General features: G+C 38.2%; 1 protein-coding gene across 1 annotated transcript in view; it reads left to right on the forward strand.

Annotated features, from left to right (window-relative positions):
- UNC13C (unc-13 homolog C) overlaps positions 1-13,601 on the forward strand; it is a 692,819-nt gene that overhangs the window by 41,862 nt on the left and 637,356 nt on the right. The window lies entirely within an intron of this gene.

Consider the following 13,601-nt stretch of genomic DNA (forward strand, 5'->3'; position numbering starts at 1 on the left):
CTTAAAAGAATTAAGAAAGATAGATTCATAGATTTACCACTCCTTTCCCCATCAATTTTGTACTTTGGAGCATGCCAGCAGGAAGAACTAGGTCTATACAGCCAACCCCATCCTGAACCATGGAGGACCACAACTTCATTCACTACCTACTGATGCAGCTAAGGGAGGACATTAAAGTCCTAGGCTGTGCCTGAATGGTCACAAGACACTCTTCTGAAGGAGTCATTAAGGGGATAGAGACAAGTATCTTCCTCCTAAAGAGTGGAGTAGAAGTCTCTTGACCATTATGGAAATGAAAACAGTACCTTACCTAATAATTTTCCTTGACCTCATAGGGGAACAATTTTGGATCATATACTTTTGAAAAGTAGCTGCATATAAGTAAAAGTTTTGTTGACTTTTAATTTCTCAACCAAACTTTATCTCAATCCCTTAACATTTACTTTATTTGCATGCTTATCTCTTTATATTTTTAGGATAGTTTGATATAATCTCAGCTTTAATTGATCATATACTGTTAATGGTTTCTTTGAATATTGAAATGTCATCTTTAAAATACTCTACATAATACTTCATAAAGTTATATATTTATATGATTGAACATTACTTGCTATTATAAAATAATATAATAATTTATCTATCTGGTAGCTGATTATGGCTTTATTTTCTGTGATCAGATACTACTTCAAACTGGTCATGTTCTGGCTGACATGGTGGGTCATTGACTAAACAGATACCTTCATGATTAAACTAATTTAGACCCTAAAACAATTGAAATAACTATTAGGGTTCTCTGCTCTAAAATTCTGTTCATATAAAACAGCATATCTTATGTAATTTTTAAAAAAAACATAAGTCAAGGGCATCTTGGGTACGTTGGCTGTGTTTTTTCGTTGTTATTTTTAAAGGGAAGCATTCTCAACTATTTTTAAAATTGATTTGAAACGGCAGTAGTCAAAATTTTATGTAAATGTAATGCATACTGGAATATTTTATTTTGGAGTGACTTTTAATATTAGATATTCTTATTACTGAAACTCAGTTCATAATTCAAAGCCTGAAATACAGGTCAGGCTTTTGACATCATGTTTTACTTACTATGGATTCAGAGAGATCTACTCAAAAGCATATTAAGAATAAGCAGAGTGTGTCAGTGTGTGTGTTTGTTGTGGTGCAGCACATGAGTGTTTTCATGCCAACTGGTTAAGGTATCCAAATGTTAGGCAATATTATAAATACAATGAAACTATATGTTTCAAAAAAGAAAGTGGATTTTCATCAACTCATAAAAAAGTCCCAAATTAGCAAACTTTTGCAAGGTAGTTTGTTACTTAGAATGACTACATAGCTAAAATCCTAGTCTTTCAATGGCACTTATCCTCAGAAAACATGAATTCATTTGGTTACTCACACGGCACCCACTTCGGAATCGTAAGCTAGGAAAACAATTGTGTGCCACATACCTAACACACCAGGTGTGTCATACCTGACTCACTGACTCAGGAGGACTCAAGCCACTCTGCCATCTTGGAACTTGGCTTGTGGTCCTATGAGCCAACTTTGAATGGAATCTGTTGGATATCATTTATCCTACAGGAAATCATACATACATCTTTAAGATGCTCTCTGATGGCTTGAAGGCACCAGATTGACTACCCAGGAGGTTGCAGTAGCCTAGATTTTAAAGGCCATCTCTTCTCTCTTTGGCAGCAGTCAGGCAGTTGTCCCCCTCCTGTGACACCCATATGCCTCATGAGGAAGGGCAGCGAAGGGAGGGCATTTTTCAGGCCCCTTCCCAGTTCAGAGCATCCCAATGAGGTGCCAATCATCATGACGGCTTCTGTGCCCATGGCCATCTGCTTACTGGGCTTTGGGCAGATGCCAGTGTATTTTTCTCTTCATGACGATGCAGTCACCATTAGGTAGCAGTGCTGTCTTCTCTCCATTACTGACCTGGCAAGGTTGGGCCTTAGATCTCTTGCTGTAAATAGTGTGGGAGGTGGTTCTCCTGACAGAGCTTGATGGAATTGTTGGCTTATGAATTTGAATCAATAATTTCAACTTTTATCTTCAAGGTCCTGGTAAAGAGGGACTTTTTAAAGACCCCAGTGTACATGGATGTTTGATGCCAGTTTATATGAGAATCTTAACTTCGAACAGCAGGCCGATCAGGAGAGAGATTATAGTCTATGTGTAGCCAGAACCTCCACGAGGCCATATTCTTCCCTTGCTGCTGGACCCTATGTGTGTAACTGGTCTGAAACACACCATGATGGTGAATATCTGATCCCCTCCCCTTAGCCTTTCACCACTCATCAACTGGAATTAATTAATATCTCCTCTGAATTTCCCTATACCTATTTCTTGGAGCTCTGGTATCCACCTTTATAATGACAATTTATCTGTATTCCTTATGTTCTCTTCTAGGCTGTAATCTGAGGGTCAGAAGTCTTGTCTTTTCATCCTCTCATTTGCACTGTGCTTAGAGCAGTGCTTTATACAAAGATGGCACTGAATATGTTGGGTGAATGGCTACATCAAAGGAAGCAGGATACTGAATAAAAAACATGAGCTTTTAAGTAAAATCCAAATCCAAACTGTGGCCTTTAATTGCTAAACTGTGCCTTTATTTCCAAGGGGTTCAGAAGTATGATTAGAGATGCAACCTTATAATTGAGCACTGTTATATACCAGGCATTTTCCCAGCAGCTTATCTATCTTTTTATTCCTTTGTCTCTTACAGCATCACTATAAATTTGATTCCATTATTATCTTATTTTACAGGTGAGGAAACTGAGATGCGGAAAGCTTACATAACTCATTCAGTGTCATACAGGTAGTAAGATGGTGAATACAGAATTAAATAGATGGTTAATTTGTTTTTTGAGAGCAGCCATATGCTTACTCACCTCAAAGATTGTTTTGTTCATGTTTCAAGGTGGAGAGACGTGATGAAAGATGGAGGTAACCTTGGCCACAGGCAGGGCTCATTCCAACTAAAGGATTTTCACAAGAAAATAGAAACAGCCATGAAAAGCACTAAGGTTTTATTGTGAAATAGTTCATTCTGTTTTTCTAGTCCAAATGCATGGTTCATCTTATAAACCAAGGCTTGTAGAGCCCCCAAAAATTCAAACAGATGTTTGAAGGATGATGTTCTAAAGTCTGAGTACACTTTATCAGGAATTAGATTCTAAAGTCAGTTTGAAGTAAGTTTTTCAAGGAGAATAGTAAAAAATGTTTTGTTTTGAAATGTCATTTCCAGGCTGCCTGTAGTTTCTGGAAGAGGCTGCTGCTAGACAGAATTGTAAAGTCCATGAGTGAATTGCCCTTTCCATTGCGACTGTAATGCCAGAGCCTGCCACAGTATCTGGCATATTTATCTAGTCCACAAATATATATTTATTTGTGGACTAGATAAATAAATACGAGACTCCTCTCTAGTTCTGTGGAGAATTCTTAGAATTCAGATAAACTTTAAATTTCTTTCTTTCTACTAAAAAGACTTTTAAAATTAGATATATTTTAATATAGTACAAAGGGGAGAATGTGATGGAGAGTGAAAACTTGACTTTTGTCACCTTTGGCTCAGTTAATCACATCTTTCTTTCTATGATGATGTTGACTTATACATCTCTAAAAACTTACCTGAATTTATTTAAATTCCATGTTTAATATTTCAACTAAGCTTTGGAGGTTTGTTGGTCCAAGTTCATCTATCAAGAGGTGCTTCTTAAACTTTTGAACATCTCGGACCTCCGCTGTGGAGAGTCCAGCTCAGGAGCTATGAAGTCTGCCTTTTTGGCGTGTTCTCTGATGCAAGTGAGCATCATAGCACAACTGAAGAGTGCTGCTAAGTACTGTGTAGCAAATATTATACCTGCCCACGTAGGATTGTTTCATCTCTTTTCTAATTGGAAGAGATAGAATCGGTCTAAGAAAGTGTGTGAATAATTTGCTTAAAATGAAGAATTATTTATAATTCTCCAGAGTGGCAGGTTATTACGCTTATGAGGAGGTTTTGGTAATTTCTACACATTAGAATATAGAGAAGCAATATATATATAGTCCTTCAAATGTAAACATTCTTCTTCAAGGCAAGTATAACAGTAAGAGTAATAACAGAAGACAGCCCGTTTGTAGGATGTTCTATTTAAAATCAGTGCATAGCAATACAGTTTTGGTTTAGTATTGTTTGTTTCCAAATACTTGATAATTACCTAAAATATCAAGGGATTGTCTTGGTTTCTGAGACAGGCTATGATCTATGTGAGGAGTGAAGTAGACCCAAAGCTGTTATTCGGATGTGGTTTGGAACTAGGAGATAGAAACAGAATCAACACATGCATAATACCTTCCAATTCTATTCACCTCTAGAATCTTTAAGTACATATTTAATCTTTGTTGTATAGTATTAGCCCCACTTTGCAGATGAGGTGACTGAGTCTTAAAGAGGCAAAGGCAGGTCTGAGGCTACACAGCTAATAAGAGGATTGATGGAAATTGATGTACATATAACAGAATTCAGCATCTGATCCTCTTTCCATGACATACCATTGCAGGTGTGGGTGAGTCTTTTCATGAAGGAACTAGCTTATCTTTTTAAGCATACGAACAAGTTGTGCTTTTAAGATCAGCCAGTTTTGTGTTGGCTGCTGTAGTAAATATTGATCTCTGTTAACACAAAGTGAGTGATAATAGTGTGGGATGAGATTGCGTCATATTTTTAAAACTTTAGAAAATCTGAAAGGGTGACACTTCTCACATTAAAAGACTTTATTGGAAATGAAGGAGTGCCAGTAATCAGAGTTTTTGAGGAAAAAAAGGATTTTACAGGAGGTAGAGAAGAAATTCACAAGGATACACAAAGGTCAGCTTTAATAGGAACAATGAATTTCTAGGGTTCAAAGATTTTGTTTATTTATAATTATTAATGGCTCCAAATTGTATTCCTATAAAATTTGTCTTTGTAGGGAAACTAAAAATATAACACATTTTCCAAGGAAATATTAACTGATGATGAAAGATGATGATTTCCAGATTATGCTAAGAATATTGCTTCAAAGCCTGCAGTATAGATTTCAAACTCCAGGGATTCAAGGAAGGGTATTATGCCAAAATCTCAGATAGATAGGTTTTATTTTATTTTTATTTTTTGCAAATGTCATTGTTCATATACTTTTTGCAAGTTCAAATAGAGAGCTTCTATAGAAATTGTGAATCATGTGAGACTTTTCTGTGGAGTGTGGGATAAAATAAAGAAACTCTGGAGTCTGGTGTAAGATTCAGGGAAGTATGGCCTAGTCAATTATTATTGATTAGGTTAGAGTTTGAGGTGCTGGGATCTGACTAGATATACCCACTGGGGTAACTCAGGCTCTGGGATAAATCTCAGGAGGAAGTGAAGAACGAAAGCCCAATGCATTAGAGGAAAATCTCCTACTTGGAAAATATACCTCAGACTACAAGTGACTACTAAGGCACCTAGTAGAGTCTAACTCTGGGCATCAGTTGGGGAGGTAGAGAGCAGCAAAGAACAAAGAGAACTGGGGACCTGAGGTGGGCAAGAATTTTCCCCAGGAAGGCATTTTTTTGATTGGGCCTTTGTTACTTTTTTAGGGATTAGGAAAGGATCTGAACATCCCAGAATAGGAACTATTCAGAGGAAAGCAAATCCCAGAGGGATTGATATACTAGATTGGTCATCTAGAGAGTGACCCAAATATCTGAACCTGGGTCTGTAGTCAGTAATGAGTCTCTAATACAGGTTAAAAAATAGCTTGATTGTTCCCCTGGCATCAAAGGACTGAGCCCAATTTGCAGGCAGAATGACCTGATGCTGAGTTTCAGGTTGCTGGGTTACCCTGACCTCAAATAAAACTGCTCTCCATGATAAGGTATTATTCATAGCTTAAGTTGCCTTCATAGACTACAAGACCAGAAGGAACTAAATGCATTAATAGTCTTCTTCACCATGGTTTATTCCAACCTATGGAATGCATTTTCTTATTCTTTTTAAAAGGAAATTGTTTTATGGAATCTTGTTAACTATCTCATTCATCAAACTTGGTTCACACTGGGTCTCAGCTACTTCCAAAATAAAAGAAACCCTTAGAGGATAAAAATGAATAACATTCAGCAGATTCTAACAACTATGATATGACTCTGTAGTCAATCCCAAGGATACTTTGAGCAGTGTTACTTAAAATAAATGTCTCTCTCTACTCCCTCCAGCCATCTTCACTGCCCCAGCTTATCCCTTACTTCTTCTCCAGTTCAACCATCATTACTACTTTTAAAAGGATAGAACTAATCTCCAAGTATTAAACTTGATGTTTTTGTGGGTATTTTTTTATTGTAGTGTTGGCACACATAAACACACACATTAATTTTCTTAAGAACCCTGTAAGATAAGTAACTTGATAATAGATAACATTTACTGAGTGCTTTGTTATGTGCCAGACACTTTTCTACATATTTTACACTATATTAAGTCATATAATCCTCACGATAATCCTATGAGATGGATACTGCTATTATCTCAATTTTATAGATAAGAAACAGAGATAAATTTACCTAAGGAGAGGAGAAAAAAAGAAACTAAGAAGTACAAGAACCAGGATTTAGAGTTAGCATTTCTTTTCCAGATTCTATGTGCTTACTCACTGCTGCTGAGTTTAAGATTTCAGAAATTAAGTATTGCTATTCAACTTTATAAGATGGAGATGTGAGCTGGCAAAATGTTGATTTACCTGACAGCATGGATTTGTCAGCAGATCTGCAATTACCAGCTGTTCTCCCAAATCATAAGCGAGCACTCAAGCTATCAGACTGTTCTTCCATTTCACATGACATTATTACAGGCAACATGATTATCCAAGTATCATTTCTGTGAAACTCGTGATAAACTTGTTGGTTGCAAGTAATAGTGGCAACAAGAAATGACAGATTGAATATGATCTTACTTCCCAGAGATGTAGGTTAAGCTTCGCCTTTCCTTAATGCCTTTTCTGATGCTTAATGATGTCTTGTGGAAAGTCCATGCTTTCATTTTCTATTTCTGTTCTTTAGTGATTACAATTAAAGACATACACACTCTTATGGGCATGTACATACACAGAAGATGTGAATTCACTCAGTGTTAACAGGGTCGTATTTTACTATCTGAGGAAGATCAATAGGATGATTCCCAAATTGATCAACATTCTCTTTGCAGTTTCTAAACACATAAAACAACTTTCTTCCTTGTTTTCTTTTCTTTTTTTTTTTTTTAAGAATTAACTCTCACAGATTTAACTCTCGTAAAACATCAGTGAGATAGCCAACCTCTTCAAGTATCTGTTCCCTCAAGTTCATTACTAGTAGTTATGTAGGTGTAAAACTGGCAAGTGATGGGACCAAGGATCAACTCCAGGACTTCTGAATCCTGTTCTGATGCCCTGTACACACAGCATACCCTTGGCTACTTACATACCTTTATGCTTCTTTCTTCTGGACTTGAGAACACCTAGTCTGCAATATAAACTTTTGGAGCTGTGTCAGGAGTATCTCTCTGCTGAATCTTAAAGTTAAGGTTTCTCAGATTTTAGAATACATAAGGATCACTTGGAAGCACTTGGTGAAAATATAAATTCTTTGATCAAATGTTTAGTTAATACAAGATGAGTCATGGATCACATTAAGAAATGCATATGAGTTAATAGTTAATAATACTGCTTTTGTCCTTTTGTTGTTTTGTTTTTTGTTGAGTGATTTCATGTTCCATTGGCTTGAGTTGTCATTTTTGTGTTGATGGCACTAAATCAGTGTCTTTGGGCTAACTCTTCCTTCCCCAAACCTAGACATTTATTCTTTTGGTCATTATCTCAGCCTCTAGTTCCCTCATTCCTTAATAAGAATCTAATTGCCTGGCTAGGCATCTGGGTTATAGTAGTGACAAATCTTATTTGGTCTTTGTCCTTGTGAAGTATGTATGATGAATTTAAATTTCAAAAGCATACAAATGTGTCATTTTAAACTTTGTGGGAGAAGTAAGTAGAAAGTGCTAAGACAGCATCTTATTTGAAGTTTAGAAAAGTCTTCCCTGAGGAAATGGCATTTGCCCTGAAGTCAAAAGAATGAATACCTTGAACTAGGCTAAGGGAAATAAAAAAAAGCATTCCAGGCAGAGGAAGTGGATTGAGCCAGAATCTTAAGGTAGACAGTGGCATGATATATTTAAGAAAATTAAGGAAAGCCTGATGTGGCTGGAGTCTCTCAAGCAAGGCAGAGAATGGTATGAGACAAGTCTGGTGAAATATCCAGAGCCCAGATTTCTCTGAGTCTTGTGGAGCAGTTGGGACTTTCTCTTTTCTCCTGGTTACCATGGATTGACCAAAATGAATGAAGGACTTGATTCAAATGGGATATTTGATTCAAATGGGTCTCAAACTCATCATGCCTAACAGCAAACTTTTTTCATCCTCTGTCTCCTAATCCTGCTTCTCTTCCTGGATTCCCTCTCTCAGTCCATGGCACCACTACCCTTTGTTTGCTCAGGTCAGAGCACCATCATTCTTAGACCCTTCCTTGTCACTCTTCAGTAGACATTTGTCTTCTTTTTGGCTGCTCAGCATCTGAATTCCTTTCTTTCTGCTATTCCTGATGTATAAGTCTTTGGAGGGAGGTAGTGCCCTGTGTCCTGCTTCTGAAGCTGGAGGTAACTGGAAATGCATCCTCCCTTCACTTAGCAGCCCAGACTTGAGCACAGGACTTAAGGCTTGATTAACTGGAAGCTTCCACCAAGGATTCTGAATTTGAATCAGTCATTTCACAAGCTCTGACCATTTGACCTTCTAATTATCTCTCAAGCATAGCAAATTCTTTCCAACTCCTTGTCTCTACCCTAGTTCTAGAAACCATCATCTCTTGCCTGGACTATTACTAGAATCTCCTAACTATCTTTTTGCCCTAGTTCCACTGTGGCCCCCACAGTCCATCACCTTTGTGTATCCAGAGATACATACAAATCCACAAATCTATGAAGAACATCTTTGTAGTACTTTGAGGATGAGGTCCAGCAAGCAGTGGGGTCATTGTGCTGAAAGTGCCTGTTGCTGCCTCCCTCATAGGCAGTGAGCTGCTGGTCATTAAAAGCTGTGCTGTGTGCCAGGCATCTCTCACAATATCCATCAATGACCACCAGTGAGGTAGCCAGCAGAGGGTTAAACACATGGGCCCTGGAGTCAGCCTCCAAGTTGTCTAATCTCAGGCAAGTTGTTTAATTTCTCTGTGGCTGAGTTTCCTCAACCTCAGCAAATAGTAATCGTATCTCCATGTACTAAAAATAAATAAATAAAAGTAGGCTTTCAGCCAAACCAATAAGTATCAGTAGGGAGCCAATCTATCCAGAAAGCGAAGAGATTTCTTACTTTGATCTTAAACTGTTTCTGAGAAATTTTAGCCAGAAGTCAAATGATACTATTATCTTCTTTCTTTCTTTATTTTTGGCTGTGCTGGATCTTTGTTGCTTTGCAGGTTTTCTCTAGTTGCGGCCAGTGGGGCTTATTCTTCATTGCAGTGTGCAGGCTTCTCATTGCAGTGGCTTCTCTTGTTGAGGAGCATGGGTTCAAGGGCATGCAGGCTTTAGTAGTTGCAGCTCCTGGGTTCTAGAGCATGGACTCAGTAGTTATGGTGCACAGGCTTTGTTGCCTCACGACATGTGGGATCTTCCCCACCCAGGGATTGAGCCTGGGTCTCCTGCATTGGCAGACAGATTCTTTTCCACTGAACCACAAAGGAAGCCCCAAGTACTATTACCTTCTTATATGTTTCCTAACTGAACTAAACCATTTAGAATGCATTTTGGGAAGTGATCAATTATATGATTATTTTTGTGGTTTGACTTCTTGAAAGACTGAGCCTCGACAACTTGGCACAAAGTGCTCAACACAGTATTAATAACTACAGTTATTGATGTTTTCATGGAACACGAAAACATGCAACTTCTGGCTGGTTAACTGTTTTGCCTCAGGGCAATTTCAGCACAGAGAACCAAGGAAATCCAACAGCATTTTTTGAGTACTAGAAGTGTGATGAGCTCAGAATTAAGGCTTTGGGATGGGAGAAAACACAAGACACAAAGGCTTAGATTCGCTCCTTGATAAGGTTACAGTCTAATTCAGGTTAATTCAAAATTATTTCTTTTAGGGATAGCAGATACAAATTAGTATATATAGGATGGATAAATAATAAGTTCCTACTGTTTAGCACAGTGCACTATATTTAATATCCTGTGATAAACTCTAATGAAAAAATATATGTGTATTTGTATAACTGCATCATTTTTCCATACAGCAGAAATTAACATTGTAAGCCAACTATTCAATTAAAAAAAAAAAAAACAATAAAATCCTTTCTTAAGCTGTTTTAAGAGACACTGTGGCTTGTAATCAAACATTATTATTCAATTGTTTATTATAAAAATATTCATTAGCACTTACCTGAATGTATACAGTGAAGGACATCATAATTAGGAGAGGACATAGAAAAGATAAATCACCAGATAGCTAATGACAATTACTATTTAATTGTTAATTAATTCTCATTTAACTTGTAGCTGTTATTACTACTAGTAAGCCTAGAAAATAAAAAGGAATCATCACATTAAAGATAGCAACTAACATTTATTCATCTCAAACTATATGACAGAAGTGAATCCTTTGCATTCAATTTTCAGCTGAAGTCTCCACAAACCACTGAGTGCAGCAGTGTTTCTGGAGCTTCAGGTCACACATCTGAGCCTTCCTCTGGTTTTGGCTGCAGCTGTCATGGACCACAGCATGGGTGCTCAGCCTCATCTTTCACTGCCAGTCTCACAACTCAAACAGGTGCCTTCATTCTTTTGAATTTCTGCTTTGGAGTCTCTCTGATGTTCAGGGATTCCCATCAGCAGCCTTCATGCAAAGGTGTTGTGGGGTTATTAGAAAAATGCATCAGCCTTCTACCTACCCTTCAGGAGACCACAGCTCCAGAGGGCCTTGCTGAATAGAGCCCCTGTTTACAGCAGCAGCCCCAGTGAGGCACCCTTAGACTAGACCCTACTTCTCTACCTCGTTCTTACTGTTTCTCCTTTCTGCTTCCAGGGACCACCTCCCAGAGAAGCTACTTATACTCTCGTGTCCTTGTCCTAACCTCTACTTTTGTGGAAACCCAAACTAAGACATGCCCTGATGTTTTCATGGAACACGAAAACATACAACCTCTGGCTGGTTAACTGTTTTGCCTCAGGGCAGTTTCAGCACAGAGATCCAAGGAAATCCAACAGCATTTTTTGAGTACTAGAAGTGTGATGAGATTGACTCATCACACTAATAGCCATGACTATTAATGCCCTTACTTTACTGAAGGGTAACAGAGACTCAGACCATTAAGTTTAGTGTCATTTACCTAGCTGAGTCGCCTTAAGCTGAGCCAGGGTTTGAATGCTCACTCTTAATTATTATACCGCCTCTTGTGAACAATAGGAAGATACTGATATTTATGAAAAAGGCCTCACTAATTGTAATCAGAATGCCTAGGTTTGAGAGACCTGAGAAATGATTTTAGACAGTGATGTGAAGTGGGTTAGAGATTAGTGTTAGTGACAGCACTGAACGAGTAAAGACACTTCTGGGTATATTGAAGACTATCAGGGCTAGATTGTGTAGAAGTGAATGGGGCTTACATGCTTCTTATCACTGCATGCTTCTTATTACTGCCCCCCACCAGCCTCTGGCTCCCAGTATCCTGGGCTGGCAAGTTCTGTGTCCACTGCTCCCTGCCTTATCATCCCCTGCCCTTCCCAACACTGCTTTGTAGAATGACTCTGATATTTATTGTAATTGATTTTCAGTTCATTAACTGCACCTCCTGGGGATGCTGGCATTTTTATGCCTTTTCTCTTCTGTGATACAATGACAGGTTTTCTTGCTGATAAAGCCATTTAAGGAATTGGCAAGCAGGTGAACTATATAGTTTCTGGATAGGTGAGTTTGTCCAGATATCCTGAAATCTCACCATTTCAGTAACAGAGCACACATAAGGCCAGGCTTGAATGAAACTGTCTTTAAACAATTCAAGTTTCTACATTTTTGACATGGGGTTAACAGGACTGACAGATATGTAAAGAATCAGAGTGTTATTTCTGTACAAATATTTTGGAAGGAACACAAGTATGTGTTTGCCTGACTGAGTGTGTATACATGCATAAGGACCCAATTGGGCAGGTAACAAATGGTTTTTACTGATCCCTTTTATAGTCAATACAAGAATAAAAACCAGATAGAGTAAATCTTTGATCTGGCTCCATAAATTTAACCACAGTCCCCGTCAAGTATGTTATAAAATAATGTGGATACATTATTATTCAGTTCAGTTCAGTTTAGTCGCTCAGTCATGTCCGACTCTTTGTGACCCCATGGACTGCAGCACAACAGGCCTCCCTGTCCATCACCTACTCCCAGAGTTTACCCAAACTCATGTCCATTAAGTTGGTGAAGCCATCCAACCATCTCATCCTCTGTCGTCCCCTTCTCCTCCTGCCTTCAATCTTTCCCAGCATCAGGGTCTTTTCAAATGAGTCAGTTCTTTGCATCAGGTGGCCAAAGTATTGGAGTTTCAGCTTCAACATCAATCCTTCCAATGAACACTCAGGATTGATCTCCTTTATGATGGACTTGTTGGATCTCCTTTCAGTCTACAGGACTCTTAAGAGTCTCCTCCAACACCACAGTTCAAAAGCATCAACTTTTTGGTGCTCAGCTTTCTTTATAGTCCAACTCTCACATCCATACATGACTACTGAAAAAACCATAGCCTTGACCAGATGGACCTTTGTTGGCAAAGTAATGTCTCTGCTTTTTAGTATGCTGTCTAGGTTTGTCATACATTATTATTAAAACCAATTATTAAAACAATTTTTTGCAAATCACTGATGAACTTTGTCATACATTTTGTTAGTTCAGTTCAGTTGCTCAGTTGTGTCCGACTTTTTTGCGACCCCATGAATCGCAGCACGCCAGGCCTCCCAGTCCATCACCAACTCCCGGAGTTCACTCAGACTCACGTCCATTGAGTCAGTGATGCCATCCAGCCATCTCATCCTCTGTCTTTCCCTTCTCCTCCTGCCCCCAATCCCTCCCAGCATCAGAGTCTTCTCCAATGAGTCAACTCTTCGCATGAGGTGGCCAAAGTACTGGAGTTTCAGCTTTAGCATCATTCCTTTGTTACAACTCTAAATTATTTCACAGGCCCTTGATTCTTATGGTCAGTTGCTTAAGTAACTCATTTTTCTTCCCAAAACGTAACTAGTCAATGGAGTATTAATTAGAAGGATCTCCTTTTCTCATGAGAAAGACATGGCTCTATGCATCTTCCAGGCTGAGAAATATTTTAGAAGTGCTGAGTAGTATTATTGAGCTATGAATGTATTTATTTATTACTGTATTTATTACTATAATTTGATTCTGTTGGTGGCTTTTGTTTCTCTGGCATTGCTCAGTGTGAGTTTAAATTATTTAGAAAGAAGCAGTTTGTGGATAAAAAAGTTATTTCCATGTCAAGGTAAATCAAATCAGGTGGAC

Source organism: Oryx dammah, unplaced genomic scaffold (assembly GCF_014754425.2).
Source record: "Oryx dammah isolate SB20612 unplaced genomic scaffold, SCBI_Odam_1.1 HiC_scaffold_26, whole genome shotgun sequence".
NCBI lineage: Eukaryota > Metazoa > Chordata > Mammalia > Artiodactyla > Bovidae > Oryx > Oryx dammah.